Consider the following 10,870-nt stretch of genomic DNA (forward strand, 5'->3'; position numbering starts at 1 on the left):
GATTTTCCTATATGTTTAAGTTAAACATGTAAAGTCGTGTCAGTTTCAGGTTGAAAATGTTGTCACTAACCTAACCCATTTATTAAATAAAAAAAAAATATGCTAACCCGTCTATATATAATCGTGCGAAAAAGCTTGACACTAACCTTTTTTTCTGTATTCGGTCCTCACGATTTGTCGTTTTGTGTCAACTTTTGACAACGACAATTGACAATATTTAGTGGTGTGAAAACTACTTTTAAAATGACTTTAAAACAAAGGAGTATATATTAACTATTAACTTTTCTAGTATTTGTCGAAATGAATCAAGACTCACACCATTTCTAAGCGGAATACTCAATAGTTATCGAAATTCATAGGAATACCCCCTATATAATAATAATAATAATAATAGATATACACTATTCCATGATAACTCCCAACTATGGAATAATGCCTCTCAAAATTATCTAGTGATTTTAAAAAATCAATTTTAAAAATCAAATAATGATGTTTCTCTACTTGACTAGACAAAAAACGGGATGAAGACAAATATTTGAAAGAACAAATGAAGAAATAATCAATATTGACTACATAACATCATATTGAAAAGATACCTCTTCCTTGGGAGAATGGAAGAAAAACCCATAATTACTATTATTATGGTAAGACAACCAATAATTAAAATTGTTGTTGTGAGTTTTCCCTAGAAAATAAAACTTATATTCACGGTTAAAGAGTTTGTAAACTTGAGAGTCGAGAAGTTGGACTATCAGAGTACAAATTATATCATATACCGTAATGTAATGTGAGTATAGTATATCAAAAACTATTTTTAAATGAGCAAAGATTACTATAAAGGTGAGTTTCAAATAAGGAAAAATTAGTCTTCGTTCTACTATATACATGGTACACTTGAGTGTTTCAGGAATGAATTTCTATCAAAATTGCTCAAGAGAACATGGCAGGCAATAAGAATGTAGACCAATAACTTAGTGGGCTTTATAGGGTTATCCAACACCTCATAGGCTTGATAAGTTGGGCTATACGGTTCTCTATTACGCAATTCATTAGATAAATACAACCATGTTGTGTATTTGTTGCGGCCCATACGCGCCAGTTGGATCCTAGTCGTATCTGTTTCTTTCTTGGGAACGTCAGGTGGACCCCGTCCCCTATTTATATAGGGGGATTGTTTGCCCATGGGAGGGAGGAGGTGGGCCTCTGGCCTCGAGTGGAAACTGTAGCTCAATTACCAAGGATATGAAGTTTATGCAATGTATCTTCATTGAAGATACACTGCAAAAACTTAATATTTGACATCGAGTGTGCCCAATTCCTTATTTATTTATCCTTAATTATCCCACTCTTCTTCAATCCTAGCTAGAGGTAAAAGTTATTCGGATAAAATTCAAAATCTAATCTAATCCAATCCAATCCAATCCAATCCGAATTAGTAATTTTGATCGGATTTGAACTGTGTTGGTATTGGATTTGGATTGAAATTTTTTTGAAAAATTGGATTTTTGGATCGGATTGGATCCAAAAATCCAATATAACCGAATAGCAATATGCCTTGTATTATATATGTGGATTGGGTTTAATTACTTAACTGGTTTTATTAGAAAAGCCTAGTCCATATATAGCCCAATAGGCACGTATATCACTTCAACCTTTCCCCTAAAACCCTAACAACACTTAATTCCTCATTTCCTAAATCTACCAGGCTGCTGTTGTGCTTAATTTATTTCATCGAAAAACTAGAGTTTTAAAATATCGGATTTTCGGATCGGATCCAATTTAGAGTATGAAAATTCAGATTGGATTGGATCGAATTCAAACTCTAATCGGTTTAGTTTCAGATTGGAAATTTGAAATTCAAATTTTGTTTGGATCGGATTGGATTAGGCCGTAATCCAAACCGTACACCGAACTTTCACCCCTAATCCTAGCTCTATTTATTTTAGATAATCAAGGATGTAATATATCTTCAATGAAACTCTTAGTTTTTTTTACTATTCTTTTTCCACAAGTTATTAAAAGAGACGGTCTAATTTTATGTTAAAATTAGACTAACTTAAGTTTATCACTTTATTCAAAAAGCCCATCACTTTATTCAAAAAGCCCATTACTTATCTTCTTTCTATTGAGCTTAATATGTTGCCTAATTTTAAATTAAAATTAGACGGTCTTTTATAAGACCAACTCTTCTTTTTCTCACCAAAAGCGCGTCTAATTTTTTTTTTATTATTATTGGTTCCTATAAATTATAAACTATGAACAAACTTCAATTGAAAGCTATTAGGAATTGGAGAAACCTCGTATTCTCGAAGGTAAATTTTCAATCTATAATGTCAAATAATTGATGGCTATATTTCCCAATAGATATTCTATTTGCACAATGCTTTCATCAATATTGGATTTACAACCCCTTTTTTTAGAACAATAAAACATTATAGTAACTGTGATGAATATATATGGAATTCTGTAGGAAGTCTTATGTGTAATGTATATGAAAATGAATATCTATCCCAAAAATGTGTAATTTGTAATATTTGTCTTCACAATAAGATAAGTGTTTTGCAAGTAAAGTGACAACCTATTTGAACATAGGTTATAGTTACCGGCTTTAATAGATTCTAATACATAATGTGAAATATATTGAGATTAAATATGTGTTTTTCTCCATAGACATTGTTATTTTCACTATTTTATACCACCCTTTAACTAGCAATGGAACTTAATGATGACAAAACAATACCTAAGGATGGAATATATCCTTGTTACCAAGATTTATCATCATCTATCTAACGATTCATGCTGAATAAATGAGTATACAGGTTTAAAATGGATTCTTTAAAACCAATTATATTGCTAGTCTTGGGTGAAAACCCTATGTAGGTGTGGTCGAGGATTTTCAAATACTATTATTGTTGGATTGAGTAGAGGATGGTCAAGCAAGAAGCAAAGGCCAATGCACGAGGAGGATCAAAGAAGGCGAGCACATGAAGGCTGTCAGCACTAGCAGCCCAGGCGGGCGGACAATTATGGGCCCGGGCGAGTACTTCTTCACTCGAGCTTGTATTTTTATGCAGATTGGAGGTAGGAACTTCCAGGAACTCTAACCCGATTGGGCAAGCATTTTGCCCAACGCATGGGATTTTCGTGCCCGAGTTGGAAAACCTAGATCTGCACGTATTTTTGCAATTTAAATTCTAATCGTGGTCGTGAGATTGTTTTATGTCTTGTAATATATATACCTTATTTTCTGGTTTTAGAAAGTGTAGCACACATTCTCATTGTTCAAACTTGATATCTCATCTTTATTAGGGTTTTAAGAGAGAGAGAGAGTTTGTGGGAGTTTTGTATGTTCACCATTGTTCTCCATTAATCCCATAGTGCAAGTTTCTGAATTTTTCGCCCAAAACTCGGGTTTTCCACGTAAATTGGTATGTTCTTTCTTTTTTTTTCTCTCTCTTTGCTTTACATGATTGTTATTTCAATTTCATGTTTATTCTTGATTATTGTTGAGTGCACAAACTAGTTAGCACTTGTTTCTAAATCATAACGAGTGGTATTAGAGTTATGGCTTAAATTAGGGGAAAGTTGTTTAGTGGTGTGTGGAAAACTAGGAATCGTGGTTGAAAAATCAAAATTTTGTTTTTTCAGTGTAGAAAAATGAAATTTCGATTTTTTTTGGTAAAATTAACAATGGAAGAAGGAAAATTGAGGATTAAGCGGCTTGATAGTAAAGATTTTTGATTTTGAAAAACGCAAATGGGGGATCTTTTGTACCATAAGAATCTTAACTTGCATCTTAAGGGAAAGAGACCAATTGGTATGATTGAGGATGATTGGAAAGTTCTTGATAGGAAAGTACTTGGAGTTATGAGATTGACATTTGCCCGAAGTATGGCTTTTAATGTCAAGGATGAGAAAACAACGGGGGGTTTGATGGAAACTTTGTCAAGTATGTATGAGAAACCTTCGGTTATAACAAAGTTATACTTGATGCGTCATTTGTTTGATATGGAGATGATTAATAGTAGTTCAACCATCGAACACATCAATGAGATCAATTTAGTTTTGGGTCGATTGTCTTCCATTGGTATCAAATTTGAGAATGAAGTGAAGACATTGATTTTGCTGTCTTTTTGGCCCTTGTCATGGGAAACTATGGTGTTCGCCATTAGCAACTCCTACGGTAAAGAAAAGTTGAAGTATGATGATATGAGATACTTGATTTTGAGTGAGAGCTTTGAAGGAAAGAATCTGGTAAATCATTGGGTGTTTATAGTAATGTAAGTAGGATGGTAAGGAATCAACAAAGGGAAAATGTAAGTCATGGAATATTGAATTCAAGAGGTATGGTAAACCGAATGGAGGAGCTCATGTGGTGTGTTGGGTTGTGGAAATGAAGCACATTTGAAAAAACATTGTCCAAACATAGGGAATGGGAAAGGGAAGAAGAAGGTCCAAGATAGCGATGAAGAGGAAGATGCATCAACAAACTAGACTTCGTAGTACATTTTTAATGCTTACGTGGTAAACGTACCTTATGAAGAGGAAGATGCATCAAGTGGAGTATGATTGTGTTTGTGAACGTACCTTACGACTCAGATCAATGGGGTATTTATAGGAGCCGGTAAGAGTCATTCTTCAAGTAGGAATCTGCTCCTATTGGTTGGACGTAGGTATATCCTTTTAGAATATACTTTCATCCTCTATTGATGTTTATCTTTAGGCCCGTAGACGCATTTAGATAGATTCTTGATCAAGCACCCAGGCCCATGGAGAATGGCCTAGGGAGGAGTATTGTCTTGGTATCCTAATGAAACCAGTATAACAAAGTCAACAGGTCTGTGATAAGTGCACTGACCATGACGATTCATATCGGTCTATGTGGACCAGTATGTAACTTATTCAAGCCCCATACAACTAGCCCCCAAGCCGGTATGTCTGGCGAAGAAGTATCCTGCTTAGTAAATGTTAAACCGTCATAGGCATGGCTGACATGAAATAGCGTGGAAAGGTTAACCGTTGACTGGGAATCCCAATCGTTGCCTGGATACGCGTGACTACAGTCAGAACTCATTGCTTTATAGTTGTTTTCGTGCTTCATAACACGTGGTGTGATCAAGGACGGGAAGACGAAGAGTCGTGTAATCTAAGCCGTGAATTTTTCTATAAATATGCTTTGGGTGACCTCCGCTCCTCATTTCTCATCATCTTTCATTTGCTCTGATTCATAACGGACTTTATCTCTCTAAACTGACCCTTCGCATCTTGTCGATCTTGATCGTTCTTCCCTTCCGGCTTTCACGTACACTCGGATATCGGTTTATTCCTTCTTCAACTTGTTTCCAGGTATTTCCACAAAATCCTTCCCTATCTTTCAGACCGTCTTTTATTGCCAATATGACTTCAAATTCTGACTCACTAAACATATCTGGAAGCCCTTTTGTTATGACCGATAGCGATTTTAACTCCGATAGCACTTCCTCTAGCTCTGTTGGTCATGTTAATTCACCGGTAGTAGACAATGCCAGGGAACTTAGGACAAAAAGCCACAATGAGTCAATGACTGTAGTACGTCTGGTAGGCATAATGATGAACCGGCATTGCGCGACTCTCCCTTAGGAGCAGTAGTGGCGCTTGGAAACGCATTAGGAGTGCCGGTCTACGGCCAGTATATGACTATGATAGGCCTTGTTGAACGCTCCCCCGAACTGTTCCCCCCTCCCAGTGAGCCCTCCTCTTCGAGACTGGTAGGAATAGTAGAGAAGTGTGAGACTTCGGCTAGGCCGCCACCAATTGAGGTAGAAGTGTCGTCCGTATATTCGGACAAAGTAGAGAGTGTAGTTTGGGCCCTGGAGTCTGATGGGGAATCGACTACCATTGAGGCTGAGGAGGATAAGGATCCCCCCGAAACTATCTCGGAAGACGAGGACGAGGAGGAGCTGGCTCAACCATATATGCCGCCCCGGGAGGCCAGTAGCGATGCCTTTGTGAAATTAGATGATAGCTAGGCCGCCATCTGTCGTGAGAATAAATCTCGTTAAGGGGCTGGTATACTTTGCTTTCCTTGATGAATACAAATTGATAATGCTGGCTGTAGAGGACAAAATAACGGATTGCCACCTAGGTCATGTAGCCATTTATGCACATATGTTGGATTTCAGCCTTCGATTTCCCTTAGACCCTTTCATTGTCAAGATATTCCGGGCTTGGAACATATGTTTGGCACAGTAGACGCCGTTAGGGTGGCGCAACTTAATTGCCTATGGCTGGGTTGTTCGATATAAGGGGTTCCCTGAGACCCTTAACCTGTTCCGCAAGCTCCATTGGATAAAGGAGGATGGCTCCGCTGAGGAGAAGGGTACGGGAAAGAAGAAACAATCTCGGATCGACGAAGACGAAGGTCAAGTTGGGTATATGTCTTTGTATACACGGGCCGACAAGCTTACTGTCTATCCCAAGCTCACCTCCTTAAAGCAGTGAAGGGAGAGATTCTTTTAGGTGAGAGTACCAGCCGACTCCCCCCTACGTCGTCAGTGGACTAAGCGTCGCTCCCGGATGGAGCACATCCCTGATAGGGGGCTGAGTGGCAGGGAGAAGGAGGCCTTTGACTTTTTTGCTGCCATTACCGTTCCGGTGCTAAGAGGGAAGAAGAGGGGGTCGGTATCACTTCATTGGCGACCTCATGACGACTATATATTGGGCAACCCGACCCTCTCTGCCGTCGATTTCTGTATTGCTGAGCCCCATGGTGGGTTTTATTTGCCTTTTTCCGGCTTATTATTAGATATTGTCTTTATTGATTTTATTTTCAATTCGTTTTTGATCATTGTGTGGAGGTTGAGAACATCTTATCTGAGAGGCATTGCACTTGAATCTTGACTGCGAGCCCATCAACATGCCGCCTAAACCAACACCCTGGTTTACTTACATTCCTACTAGCGTAGGAGATCGTGGCCGATAGAGGCTCAGACCAAGGGGAGGACAAGAGGGACACTATGCCCTTTTCCCAGCACAAGACCTCTCTCCTTCCTGCAAAAAGGAAAGTTGAGGATGCGGTCGGTAAGGGGTCGAAGGAGGCAAAGGAGCCCGAAAATGCACCAGCCAAAGTTCTTGATGCTCCTGGGTCGGGAGAGCCAGACCCTAAAGGCCTCATGAAAGGCTCGGTGAAGGAGGTTGGCACCTCCTCGTAGCACCCGAAGATTCATAAGCTGCTCACCCTACCCGACATGGTGCCAGGGTTAGAGCATTTTGCTAAGCCGCGCAAAGTCGACTTTCTCGAGTGGTCCCGGGTGGAAGTTCCAGAAGTACTGAAGAAGCGCTGGTCCCGGTCTCCTGTAAGGGACGATGAAATCTATCAGCTCAAGCTCAATGTCTTGGATGACGAGTCGTTGCTGGTAGATCGTCCTTTGGAGGGCGTGAACCTGGGATATCGTATTTTGAAAGCTATGCAGCTGAAGTACGATATGCCGGTGGACGAGGTCCAGGCGCTTGCTGCAGTGCATGCGCATAACGTGGCTGTGGTAAGTAGCAATTTTTCTTGTTGATCTTATAAGTGTATTGCCGGTCAGTTTTTTTTATGACCCTCTTCTTGTGATCTCTTTTTCAGTCAACTCAGTCCGGTAAGGAATTGTGTGACCTCTACCGGTACTTCCAAACTTCCTACTTCAGGGAGGTAGAGGACCACAAGAAGCTGAAGGGCCAAATGGTCGTGAAGGAACAAGAGCTGGCAGCGGCTCGGGATGACTCGAAGGCCGCTAAGGCAGCTGAGCAGAAAGCTGATGATGCCTTGACAAAGGCGGTGCTCGACCATTCCCTGGTCTTGACGAATAAAGATAACTAAATTCGCATACTCCGGGAGGAACTCGCTGATGCCAAGGCCCGTGAGGACAACGCCGTGGATGAGTATCGGAAGTCTATGGACTTCTCTCGCCTGCTCAACCGGTATAACGGTGGTTGGGCGGCTGCCATGAGGTGAGCTAAGCATGCCATCCCGAGCTTCGACTGCTCCCAAGTAGAAGAAGCTCATGGTCGCCGGGATTTTACTGAGGTCGATATCGCCAATGCTGACCCCCGCTGTGAATTTGAGGATGATCAGCGACAGGATGTGGACGACAACGCCACTGTTGCCGAAGATCCGAGCGATCCGGTGATCGTCATCGACGGTCCTGAAGGTCAAGAGCTTAAAGGACAGGATTTAGCTTTCTTATAATCTTCTTTTGCGGTCTCGCCGCCTGTGGCAAGCGGACTTAACTTCTAGGGCTGTAATCTTTTTTCGCTATTTAATGGGAATATCTTAACTTTTGCTCAACCTGGTTGTCGTCTTTCCTGTTTTGTTGCAATGTAATGATTTTTGAAGTAATTTCTTTAATCCGGTATATCCATATTGATTCTTGACCGGCTAACCACTTGTTATGCATCCTACTTAACTTAGCATATCCATTAAGGTCATTGACCGGTTAATTTGGATGCTCATTCACTTAATCCAGTAGATCCACTAAGGTCATTGACTGGTTAATCTCTAATGCTTCTGTGCTTAATCCGGCAGATCCATGAAGGTCATCGACCGGCTAGTTTTGCATGTGCATTCACTTAATCTGGCAGATCCAATAAAGTCATTGACCGGTTAGTTTTGAATGCTTAGAGAACTTGATGTATGTAGAAGATGCTCATTTTATTAGATAAAACGACTCTTCCCGACTTTTCTATTTATTGTCTATAACAATGTAAGAATGCATCTATCGGCTATAATGCCCTTTGCTAAGAATAAGTAAATCCTACTAGCAACAATGCCTTATTACTATCTAGTTTTACCCATACATAGTACTTCTTGAGGACACTCGCATTCCAGCTGTTTTTCAGCAGCTTACCCGACATATCTTCAAACCGATATGATCCGGGGACGATCTCTTCTTTGATCAAGTAGGGTCCCTCCCAATTGGTCGTGAGCTTCCTGTCCACGTGCGCTTTCCCGGTAGCTACTGTGCGCCTGAGTACTATGTCTCCTCTCGTAATTGGCCGACTTCGTACTCGTTTGTTGTAGGCTTTGCTGATCCGCTCTTTATATGCTGCCGACTTGAGTTCAACGGCAAGCCTAGCTTATGGCAGGAGGTCCAGATCTTCCTTGTGCAACTTGTCATTTAGCTTTAGGTTATAGTTCACGATCCGCCAGTTGGGCATACTTACTTCGACAGGTAACACCGCTTCTCTCAAAAACTCAGCCTAAAGGAAGTTTCGCCAGTAGCTTCCTTCTTGGTGGTTCTGTTTGACCATAGTACCGCCAGAACCATGTCTGACCAGACGCCTTTCAGATCATCCAACCTCTTCTTCAAGGCGTTCAGGATTTGTTTATTGGCGGCCAACCCATTGCTCTAAAGATGGCATATTGACGAGTATGCGAACTTGATGTCGTACGGGCTTAGGAAGTTCTTGATGGGGCCGCAATCGAATTGGACACTGTTGTCCATGACAATTCCCATAGGAATCCCGAACATGGTGATGACCTTCTGCCGGATGAACTTCTTTACTTGGTTGGCCGTTATCTTTGCGGTTGGCTCTGCCTCAATCCATTTTGTGAAGTAATCAATACCCACAATTAGGAACTTTCTTCCCCCCGATGCCGGTGTGAAGGGTCCTATGATGTCCATCCCCCATTGAGTAAAAGAGATTGGGTTGAGGATAGGCTGCAGATCATCTGCCGGTTGGTTAATTAACGGTGCAAAACTTTGGCATTTGTCGCACTTTTTTACGTAGGCCTGTGCGTTTGTCACCATGGTTGGCAAGTAGAAACCTGCTCTTAGCGCTTTCAGCGCCAATGTTTTTTCGCCGATATGGTTCCCACAAACTCCCTCGTAGATTTCTTCCATTAGTTTTATGGTCTCGTAGGCCATTACGCACCTTAGGAGTGGGAGTGAGAAACCTTTCTTGTATAACTGGCCTTGGAATATGCAGTACCAAGGCGAGTCTCTTTTAAGCTTCTTGGCCGTAATCCTGTCTTCTGGTAGAGTACCTGACAGTTTGTAGGCCAGTATATCATCGTACCATTTTGCACCTTGGCTGACGGTGTTTATTGTAGCTGGCGAGGTATCCACGCTTCTCTCCGTTAGTGTCTCCACCATGACGCTTCGCTTTTTGTCGCTGGTACTTGAGCTAGCCAACTTGGATAGGGCATCAGCCGCCATATTCTCTGCTCTCGGTACCAGCTTTACCTCGAAGTTCTGCAATCCGGCTGTCATGCTCTTGACGTTACTCAGGTATTTTTGCATGATGGGCTCTCGTGCTTTGTAGGTGCCCTCAATCTGACTTGATATCAGTTGGGAATCAGTTATCATCAGAATCTTCTTGGCACAAGCCGCAATGCTCATACTTATTCCAGTCAGGGATGCTTCGTACTCTGCCTCGTTATTGGAGGCCTTGAAATCGAATCTGACGGCATATTCGAAGATCTCCCCTCTGGAGACATCATCACTACTCCGGCATCTGCCGCTGTTTGTGCGGCTGAACTGTCAACTACTATTTGCCAGACGCCGGCAGGTTTTGACGTTTCCGCATATGTTGTCTCCACTATGGAGTCCGCCAATGCTTGGCTTTGATAGCCGTGCGAGGCCGGTACTCAATATCGAATTCCGAGAGCTCTATTTCCCACTTTAGTAGTTTGCCGGTCGTATTTGAGCTTGTGGAGAGCCTTCTCCAGGGGTTGGTTGGTCAGTATCTGGAAGGTGTGCGAGTCAGAGTATGGCCTCAGTTTTCTTGCCGCGATGAGTACGACCTATGCCATCTTTTCCAATAGCTCATACCTCTGTTCTGCTCCAGCTAGGATGTGGCTTATGAAATATATGGGGCTTTGCTGCCCCTCTCTTTCTACCAATAGTAC

This window comes from Beta vulgaris, chromosome 9 (genome assembly GCF_026745355.1).
Source record: "Beta vulgaris subsp. vulgaris cultivar EL10 chromosome 9, EL10.2, whole genome shotgun sequence".
Taxonomy (NCBI): Eukaryota; Viridiplantae; Streptophyta; class Magnoliopsida; order Caryophyllales; family Amaranthaceae; genus Beta; species Beta vulgaris.